Source organism: Phascolarctos cinereus, unplaced genomic scaffold (genome assembly GCF_003287225.1).
Source record: "Phascolarctos cinereus isolate Bilbo 61053 unplaced genomic scaffold, phaCin_HiC Scaffold_726;HRSCAF=1367, whole genome shotgun sequence".
Lineage (NCBI taxonomy): Eukaryota > Metazoa > Chordata > Mammalia > Diprotodontia > Phascolarctidae > Phascolarctos > Phascolarctos cinereus.
Window position 1 is genome coordinate 380,773,631 of NW_027556098.1, and position 9,468 is coordinate 380,783,098.

The 9,468-nt window shown below is 43.5% G+C and overlaps 1 long non-coding RNA gene across 1 annotated transcript; it reads right to left on the bottom strand.

Moving 5' to 3' along the window:
• Positions 1 to 2,069: 2,069 nt before the first annotated feature.
• Positions 2,070 to 8,140, bottom strand: LOC144454496 (uncharacterized). Its single transcript, XR_013482928.1, has 3 exons — positions 7,827 to 8,140; positions 7,253 to 7,457; positions 2,070 to 2,596 (listed from the first exon to the last, which is right to left on the bottom strand). It is a non-coding gene; the product is annotated as an uncharacterized LOC144454496 (long non-coding RNA).
• Positions 8,141 to 9,468: the final 1,328 nt, after the last annotated feature.

A 9,468-nucleotide genomic window follows, 5' to 3' on the forward strand; every position in this document is an offset into this window, starting at 1 on the left:
CTTGACTCCAGACTACTGTGGGCTCATCTCCAACACAACCATCTTCAACAGCCCCTACAGCCGGCTTTCAGTGGCTATACTGAGTTCCAGCCCCTCAAGGCTTCTGTAAGCAAACAATACAGAAACCTGTGGATGCTCACTGGCAAATTTCCATACCAACCTCTTCTCTCCAACATGCTCACAACCTCTTGCATCAAACAGTTGGCTCTGTTCTCCAGGGTTAACAGGATTTTAACTGAACCAGCCTCTAACCTGAGAATGCTTGAAGCCCTACAAAGCAGGCTTAAAGACAGGAGTGACAGTAATCAAGTAATTTAGTTAATTGATTTCAGATTAAGGGATGTTTTCATAACTGAAGTAAAAGCACAGGTTATTTACTTAAATCACAAATGGGAATGAAGCGGGGAAGGTGGGTTACAATCACTTAGCAGTTTCCCACAAGAAACCCACAAGTCCCACAATATAATAATTCTAGAGTCGAACTTTTGGGAGTCATGACCACCTCCCCTAGGGTACAGAACCAGAGTTCCATGATAGAAACAGGTTCCACAATTTTTCATTCACTTCACTTAAGGTCGAGTGATTGTGAGTATTGTCAAAGTTTTGATTCATCAGTTTAAGCTGCATTGTGAGCTCTGACTTCCCAGCCAGAGAGACAGGTCTTGAGAAGACTGAATTATTCATTACACATAAGGTATCGATTACTATGAAAATTGTAATTCCCTTTCCACCAGGGAACCTCTCTTACTCGATCTTTTCCCTGCTTCCCACACACCTATCAATTTCTTCTTTTTTAAGGCAATTGGAGTTAAGTGACTTGCCCGGGTCACACAGCTAGTGTCAGTTGTTTGGTCTGAGGCCAAATTTGAACACAGGTCCTCCTGACTTCAGGGCCAGTGCTCTATCCACTGCGCCACCTAGCTTGCCCCCACACCTTTCAATTTCAATAGGAAAAGGGTGAGCAGCATAGGATGAGAAGATCAGTTGCAACTGTATTTTCTTTCCCCACCAGGCCTGCCCACAACCCACCTTTTTTCCAAATTTGGGTTTCCATGGAAGGAAACACCACCCTCCAGTCTCCCATTATCTCAAATCCTCCCAATCCTTATATCATAACTCAGTTAAAACTGGTCCCTTTAAAGAGATAGTCTCCTAATTGACAAGTCTGTTGGTCTTTTCTCAGTCTTATTCTTTCTTCCTTCTATGCAGCATCTGATACTGTTGACCTCTCTCTCCTCCTGGATACGTACAATCTCCTCTCTGAGTTGGGATGACATTACTTTCTCTTGGTTGTCCTCCTACCCATCTCACCACTCCTAAGTCTCCTTTGCTGGATCTTCTTCTATATCACTGCCCCTAAATGTGGGTGTTCCCTAGTGCTGTCCTGAACCCTCTTCTCTCTGAATACTCTCTTATTTGGTGCCTTTATCACCTCCCATGGCTTTAATTCTCTTCTCCATAAAGATGGCTCATAGTTCTGTATGTACAGTTCTCACCTCCCCCCCCAACCTTTCTTTCTGTCATCAAGACTTGCCTATTTCTAACTGGATGTCCCAAAGCCATCTCAAACACATGTCCAAAACAAAACTCACCACCTTTATCCTCTGAACTTCCCAATTACCCCTGAGCATGTGAATATCTTTCTAGTCCCCAGGCTCTCATCCCTAGCATTATTGTTGGTTTCTCACTATCATTGATCTCACACACCCAAGGTTATCAAATCATTCCACTTCTACAACATTTTTCCTATCTGTCTCCTTCTGTCCACTCTCATAGCCATCACCCTAATTGAAACTGTCCTCATCTCTCAACTGGACAATTGCAGCAGCCTTCTAATTGGTCACCCTGTCTCATCTCTCCCCTGTCTTAATTTGTCCTCCATGAAAATCCCAAACTGGGCAGAGCCAAGATGGCAGAGTAAAAGCAGTGACTTGCTTGAGCTCTTCCCTAAACCCCTCCAAGTACCTGTAAAAATGGCTCTAAACAAATTCTAGAGCAGCAGAACCCACAAAAAGACAGAGTGAAACAAATTTCCAGCCCAAGACAACCTGGATGATTGATTGGAAAGGTTTATTGTACCAGGCTGAGAGAGAAACACAGTTCAGTATGGGAGCACAGGCCTCAGCAAACCTGGAACAGGCCTCCAGAGACTGGATCATGGGCAGCTGTGGCACTTTCTAGACTTCTCAACCCACAAATGCCACAGACAACTTAGAAGGTCAGTAGGAAATGTCTGTTGGACCACGGTGAGAGAGAAGCACAGTCCCAGCCCTAGTTCTGGCTGCTTCTGGAGCTCTTGGTCCACAGACAGAAGGGGAATTGAGTGGCTGATCAGAGGGGGGATTGCAGGGATCTCTTTCCTGGTGCTGAGGCAGGATTCTCTTGCTTTGCCCATGCTTGGATCTGGGTCACAGTTCTGGGTGGTGGTCCTGGGGTGAGAAGGAGTGCTGGCATGGTGGAGCTTGTAGTGGCAGTTGAGAGAGAATCCTCTTCACAGTTCCAAGACAGAAAAGAATGCTTGTGTTAACTCATAGATCAGAGCACAGGCCAGGAAAGAAGTAAACACCTCACCTTTGATCGTACCACCTAGGAAGAACTGAAAAGGTACAGTTCCCTTAGAAGTATCTCTGAAAACAGCTGCATAAAACTCCTGAAGCTTGGCAGACTCCTACCTTAACAAAGAGTTTAAAACTCAAGTAATTGGCTGGGGAAATGAGCAAACATAGGCTCAAAAAAGTCAGGCCATAGAATCTTTCTTTGGTGACAAAGAAGATCAAAACATACAACCAGAAGAAGACAACAAAGGCAAAGCTCCTACATCCAAAGCTTCCAAGAAAAATATGAATCAATCCCAGGCCATGGAAGAGCTCAAAAAGGATTTTGAGAAGCAATTAAGAGAAATAGAAGAAAAACTGGGAAGAGAAATGAGAATGATGCAAGAAAATCATGAAAAACAAGTCAAAAGCTTGCTAAAGGAGACCCAAAAAAAATACTGAAGAAAAACAATCTTTAAAAATAGCCTAAATGGCAAAAGGGGTCCAAAGAGCCAATGGGGAGAAGAATGTCTTGAAAAGCAGAATTGGCCAAATAGAAAAGGAAGTCTGAAAGCTCACTGAAGAAAATACTTCCCTTTTGTTTCACCTTTCTGATGGTTCCTTGTATTGGTTTTAATTTTTACTTACAACTTCACTAATGTGAAAATATGTTTAATGGGTATGTAAATGTAAAGCCTATATCAGATTGTGTGCTGTCTTGGGGAGGGTGGGGGTAGGAAAAGGGAGAAAAATTTTCAACTCAAAAGCATATGGAAAAAATTTTTTTAAAAATTCCTTAAAAATTAGAATGGAGGAGATGGAAGCTAATGACTTTATAAGAAATCAAGAAACAATAAAACAAAACCAAAAGAATGAAAAATAGAAGACAATGTGAAATATCTTGTTGGAAAAACAACTGACCTGGAAAATAGATCCAGGAGAAATAATTTAAAAATTATTGGACTATCTGAAAGCCATGATCAAAAAAAGAACCTAGACATCATCTTTCAAGAAATTATCAAGGAAAACTGCCCTGATATTCTAGAACCACAGGGTAAAATAGAAATGGAAAGATTCCATTAATCACCTCCTGAAATAGATCCCCAAAGGAAAACTCCTAGGAATATTATAGCCAAATTTCAGAGTTCCCAGGTCAAGGAAAAAATATTGCAAGCAGCCAGAAAGAAACAACGGGAGTATTGTGGAAACACAATCAGGATAACACAAGATTTAGCAGGTTCTACATTAAGGGACCAGAGAGCTTGGATTATAATATTCCAGAGAGCAAAGGAGCTAGGATTACAAACAAGAATCATCTACCCAGTAAAAGTGAGTATAATCCTTCGGGGGGAAAGTGGACATTCAATGAAATAGAGCACTTTCAAGCATTCTTGATGAAAAGACCAGAGCTGAATAGAAAATTCTACTTTCAAATACAAGACTCAAGAGAAGCACGAAAAGGTAAACAGAAAAGAGAAATCATAAGGGATTTATTAAAGTTGAACTGTTTACATTTTTACATGGAAAGATGATATTTGTAACTCATGAGACCTTTGTCAGTATTAGGGTAGTTGAAGGGGGAAAAAATTAGATAGATAGATAGATAGATAGATAGATAGATAGATAGATAGATAGATAGATAGATGGCATAGGATGAGTTGAAGATGAGGGGGTGATATCTAAAAATAAAATTAAGAGGTGAGAGACGACTATACCGGGAGAAAGGCAGAGGTAGAATGGGGTAAATTATCTCACATAAAACCGACAAGAAAAAACTTTTACAGTGGAGGGAAAGTGGGGGAAGGTAAGAGGGAATGAGTGCATCTCATTCTCATCAGATTTAGTGTAAGGAGGAAATGATATGCACATTCAATTGGGTTTGGAAATCTATCTTACCCTACAGAAAAATAGGGGGGAAGGGGATAAGAGGGCAGGGGGATGGTAGAAGGGAGGGCAAATTAGGGGAGGGGGTAATCAAAAGCAAACACTTCTGAAGAGGGACAAGGTCAAAAGAGAGAATAGAATAAAGAAGGAGTGGGATAGGATTAAGGGAAATATAGGTAGTTTTTCACAACATGACTACTATGGAAGTGTGTTGCATGACTACACATGTATAACACGTATTGAGTTGCTTGCCTTCTCAATGAGGGTCTGGGTAGAGAGGAAGGGAGAAAATTTGGAACCCAAAATTTTAAAAACAAATGTTAAAAACTGTTTTCACATGCAACTGGGAAATAAGATATATAGGCAATGGGGTATAGAAAACTATCCTGCCCTACAGGAAAATAGAAGGGGAAGGGGATAAGAGAAGTGGGGGGGAGGAGATAGAAGGGAGGGAAGATTAGGAAAAGGCATAATCAAAATGCATGCCATCTGGGGATGGGGGAGGGGGAAGATGGGAAGAAAATTCGGAACTCAAAATCTTATGGGAGTGAATGTTGAAAACTAAAAATAAACAATAACAAATAAATAATAATAATAATAATCACAAAGGAAATCTTAAACTGACGTTCCTGAAGCCCTTATTCAATGAACTCTAGTGACTCCCTCTTAACTCAAGTATTTAGGATCTTTACCTCTTCCTTTTTCTAACCTCAATTTTTTGCCTTACCCTTCTGCCTCTTTCTCCGCTGCTCTCTCTGCCCCCCACCCAACTACAACCAAAACACCTCATAGAAGGCTCTATATAGAGTGGGCATTTGGCTGGGGTGCTGAACGAGTGATTGGGCCTTTGCTATGAGTAGGCACTCTAGCAAATGTTTACAGAGCTGTCAGTGGCCACAGTCCAAATTCCGAGGCAGCATGGAGAGCCCAGTGTTGGAAGGTGAGTGTGCCTCCCAACCATCCTCAAGACACAGAATCCCTGAATCTAACCCAACTGAGAGTCAGCAATTAGCCTATCACCTATAATGCCATCAAAAGAGGCTGCCTTCCCCTCTGAAGGAATGGCTCCTGGGGGACCTGGAGGAGCTCCTTGTGGACTCCCAGAGCAGACTGTGGCCCAGCCCCTTCTCCTTGTAACGTGGACTCTCGATGTTGGGCAGGTTTCTGGGAATCCCTACCCCAGGGGGTGGGAACTCTCAGCCACCTCAGAGTCCTCCTGGATCTATATATGGAGGTTCTCAGTCTTGAGGACAAATTGGGCTCAAAAGCCCTGCAGTGAACAGATTGAACCAAGAAACAGCTGAAGACATCTGGAGCCTCAAAGACCAGATGACATTTGTCAAAGTCAGAGAGTATGTGTCTGTTTCTATGTTCTGTATTATTAGATATGTTTAGAGTCTGAAGGGGTTCTTGACCTGTATGTTGTCTATGTTGTCTGTGAAGTTCCAGTTATTTAAAATATTTTGTAACTTTCAATGTAATTTGGTTTCCTTTATACTCCTATGTATTTTATTTTATGCATCTAAAACGATTCTGAGAATAGGTCTGCAGGCTTCACCAGACTGCCAAAGGGATTCAGGACATAAAAAAAAATTAAGAATCGCTTGTTAAAAATTGTTAAGTGAGTACACTTCTCTGTGCCAGTAATACTCTATACATACTGATTTATCTCTGTCTTTCTCTGGTCCTGAGTATTGTAATGAGTGTGTGAATTGAGGTGGTCTGAGTGCTTGTTTCTGTACCTGAATTACAATATGTGTATGTCTGGAGGATATGAGTTGTGCATTTATGTAACCAATACAGGGATGGGGGCTGAGGGGAGGGGTGAAGTGCCTGGGTAATATGTTTCTGTGACAACAGAAATTTCATACAGGGATTTCTTGATCAAGTAAAGGTTGCAGTAGATGGTTCCTGTGGTCCCTACCAATAAGAATAAGGACCTATTCTCCCCTCCCAGATGGCAGGTTGGGCTGGCAGCCCCAGGGGTAAAGCAGGAATGTGGGGACCTCACCTGAGGAGATAGACATCAGGTTTATACTTTCTCCTACAGAGGCTTCAAAATGAAGACTATCTTTCTACTAGCTGTCCTAATGACCTGTGGTAAGAAGTGACCACATGACTGACCTCTTCCCAGGAACCAGCCCCAGGAAGGACAAATCTCGGGTTGTATAAAAAGTGCCTCCCCAGCATCTTTTAGACTCCCTAGCACTCCCCATTCCTTGAACCTTGCAAATCCCAATTTAATTCTTCACCCCCTCTCCTTAGAGACTGGAAGGAAAATAGAGAGGACAAAAGAGGACAAGATTCTCCCTCAGATGAAGGGTGGGAAGGATAGACTAAAGCAGTAGTGGAGAGAGAAGAGAGAAGGGTGGCCACATGTGACTGGGGACCACTGGTCTCTCTTGCAGGCTTATCTGAGGTGCAAGGGCACTTCATGACATCCCAGACCATGACTATCACGGTTATGGGGAGGGATGCAATTGCTGACTATAACCCCTATGGCTGCTACTGTGGCCAGAAAGGCAATGGAACCCCCAAAGATGCAACTGACATGTAAGCTGCTGTTCCCCAGCCCTGCCAGGGTGGTTACCTTAGCTTCCTTGGGAATCACTACAAGCAGCACTGACAGGAGACACAAATTAATGGATATGGCACAAAGAAATGCATTTCAAGATAAAAATTATAGAGAGTATTTTTCTCTAGCACTTCTTGGAGTCTTTCCATAGATGCCCTTGCAGTCCTTCAGAAGAGGTAATAGGGAGGACTGGACCAGGTAAGTTTTCAGAATCAGAGACTCTCTATTAAATAGAACAAGATTTGGCATTGAAAATTACCTTAGAGACCATGTAGTCCAATCCCCTCATTTACAGATGAGAAAACTATGCTTCTAATAGCTCAGGTGTCATGGCTACAAGAGCAGGGCTCGTTCCACCCAGCAGACTGCCTCACCGGGTGGCCTCTCTGAGTGTCCGTTGGCTGACCACCTGCTTGCCAATAGGAGAGGGGGACAGCATTCAGCAGGGCTCTTCTCTTTAGGTGCTGTTGGAAGCAAGAACACTGCTATTTACATCTGGAGAGAGAAAACTGTGACACCAAACAACTGACCTATAGATACAGATACAGGAATGGGATCGCCTCCTGCGGTAAGAGAGCACAGTATAGTCAAGCACCACTGAGCACTCCAGGTGTGCAGAACCCTAACATGGTGTCTGGAGGGGCAGTGCTCCAAACTCCCTGAAAACAAAAGCTTGCACTCTCCCCTCAGTTGAGGGGCTTCCCCTGGGGAAGGGATTATGTCTCCATTAAGGAGCCCAGCAATGGGGCTCAGCTTGGCAGGGCAGCCTGAGGGGTTGTCAACAGAAAAGAAAATTACCGACACTCCCGGCTCATTCATTTCTCTGCACTTACAGGGTCTGGGATGTACTGTGAGATCCAAATCTGTACCTGTGACGCAGCAGCTGCCCTCTGTATGCAAAAAAACAGGAATATCTACAATGTGGAGGATCGCAACTACACAGTCCCAGTGTACAGGGAATACACCTGAGTCCTGAGCGCTTCTTTTCCCCTTCCTCAGCAAGAATTGACAAGAAGGAGCCTCATAACTCCACTTCCAAAGCCATCATCCTCCCTAATCCACAGCTTTTCACATTTCTTTTTCTTAACAGTATTGCTTTGACATCAGCATTCAGATTAATTGATACAATCAATCAGCAGGCCTTTATCAATTGCTTATTCTGGGCCTACCATCTAATGTAACTACCAACCTCAGCTGCAGAGGGCAAATGATGAAACTTTCCTCCCTTTTCTCAGGAGAGAGGTGGAAAGGGAGGGAAATGGAATCCACATCTGTAGTCTGATGCTGTTGGGACATTTGGTTTGATTTGTTTTACACTTCCTCTTTGTTCTGAGGATGAAGGTAGTTATTAAAAAGTGATATGAAAAAAGCTATGAATAAAAATGTTGGGTTTGGGGTTTTGTTTTGGTTTTCTTCATCAGTCCTGTGTTGTTGGCATGAAGGAAATTTGTCTTTATGGGTCAAATAAGATGGGGAAGAGAGGGAGGAAAGGAACACAGGGGAAAGAAACGTGGTTCTGCCCTCTCCTACCAACAGACCCAGCTCGTCCAAACTGTCATCCTTCCTCTGAAAGGCTCAGAGACACAAAATCTTGGAGGCACACATAGGTTTTGATAGTACAAGCCTGTCTAGAGAAGAAGTTTCTATCTCAGAGCTACTTCTGCCTTCCTCACAGTAGGTGTTGAATAAGTGCTTGATAAATCACTGAATGTAATAACCCAAGTGCTGACTGGGGGAGGGGGATAGCAGGCCAAAGACTCTTCCCCAACCCCCTCCCCCTGCTTCCAGCTGGGCTGACTCACCTTCCCTCTGAGCTGTCTCCAGGATCCCCGCTGTCATGAGCACCTCGGGCTCCACATGTCTCTAAGCTACCTGCTACAAGGGGGAACACCAGTGCAGTATCAGCCAGAATCACACACGTTTTAGAAGGCCAAGCCTTTTCAGCCAAATACTTGTGCAGTGCATTCCAAATACAGTGGTATCATTGCTGAGGGGAAACTATACCATCAATCCTATCTAGAACTTGGTGCTGGGGAAACTGCCAGAGACTTGGGGAGGTCAAATGATCAGCAGGCGACAAAGACGAGATTTGAATCCAGGTCTCCCTGGACTCCAGCTCCAGTGCTCTAATCCACTATGGCAGGAGGTTACAAAATCTGAAATGAGCAGCCGGGGACTACCCATACCCAAGTCTATTTTAATCCCTTCCTTTCCTTTGCATAGTTGATTCACTTCAATAAACATTTATTAAGGGCCTACTCTGTGCCAATCACTGTGCTAGGCACTGTGGATGCAAAAACGGAAAAGAACCCTTGCTCTCAAGGAGCATACAGTCTAATGGTGGAAGATAAGACACAAAGCATAGATTGTGCCACTATAAACACAGAGCTAGAAAAGACCTCACACACAGTCCATCTAGTGTGGTGTGATGCAGTGAAAAGAACCCTGGCTCTGGAGCCTCAGGATCTGGGTTCA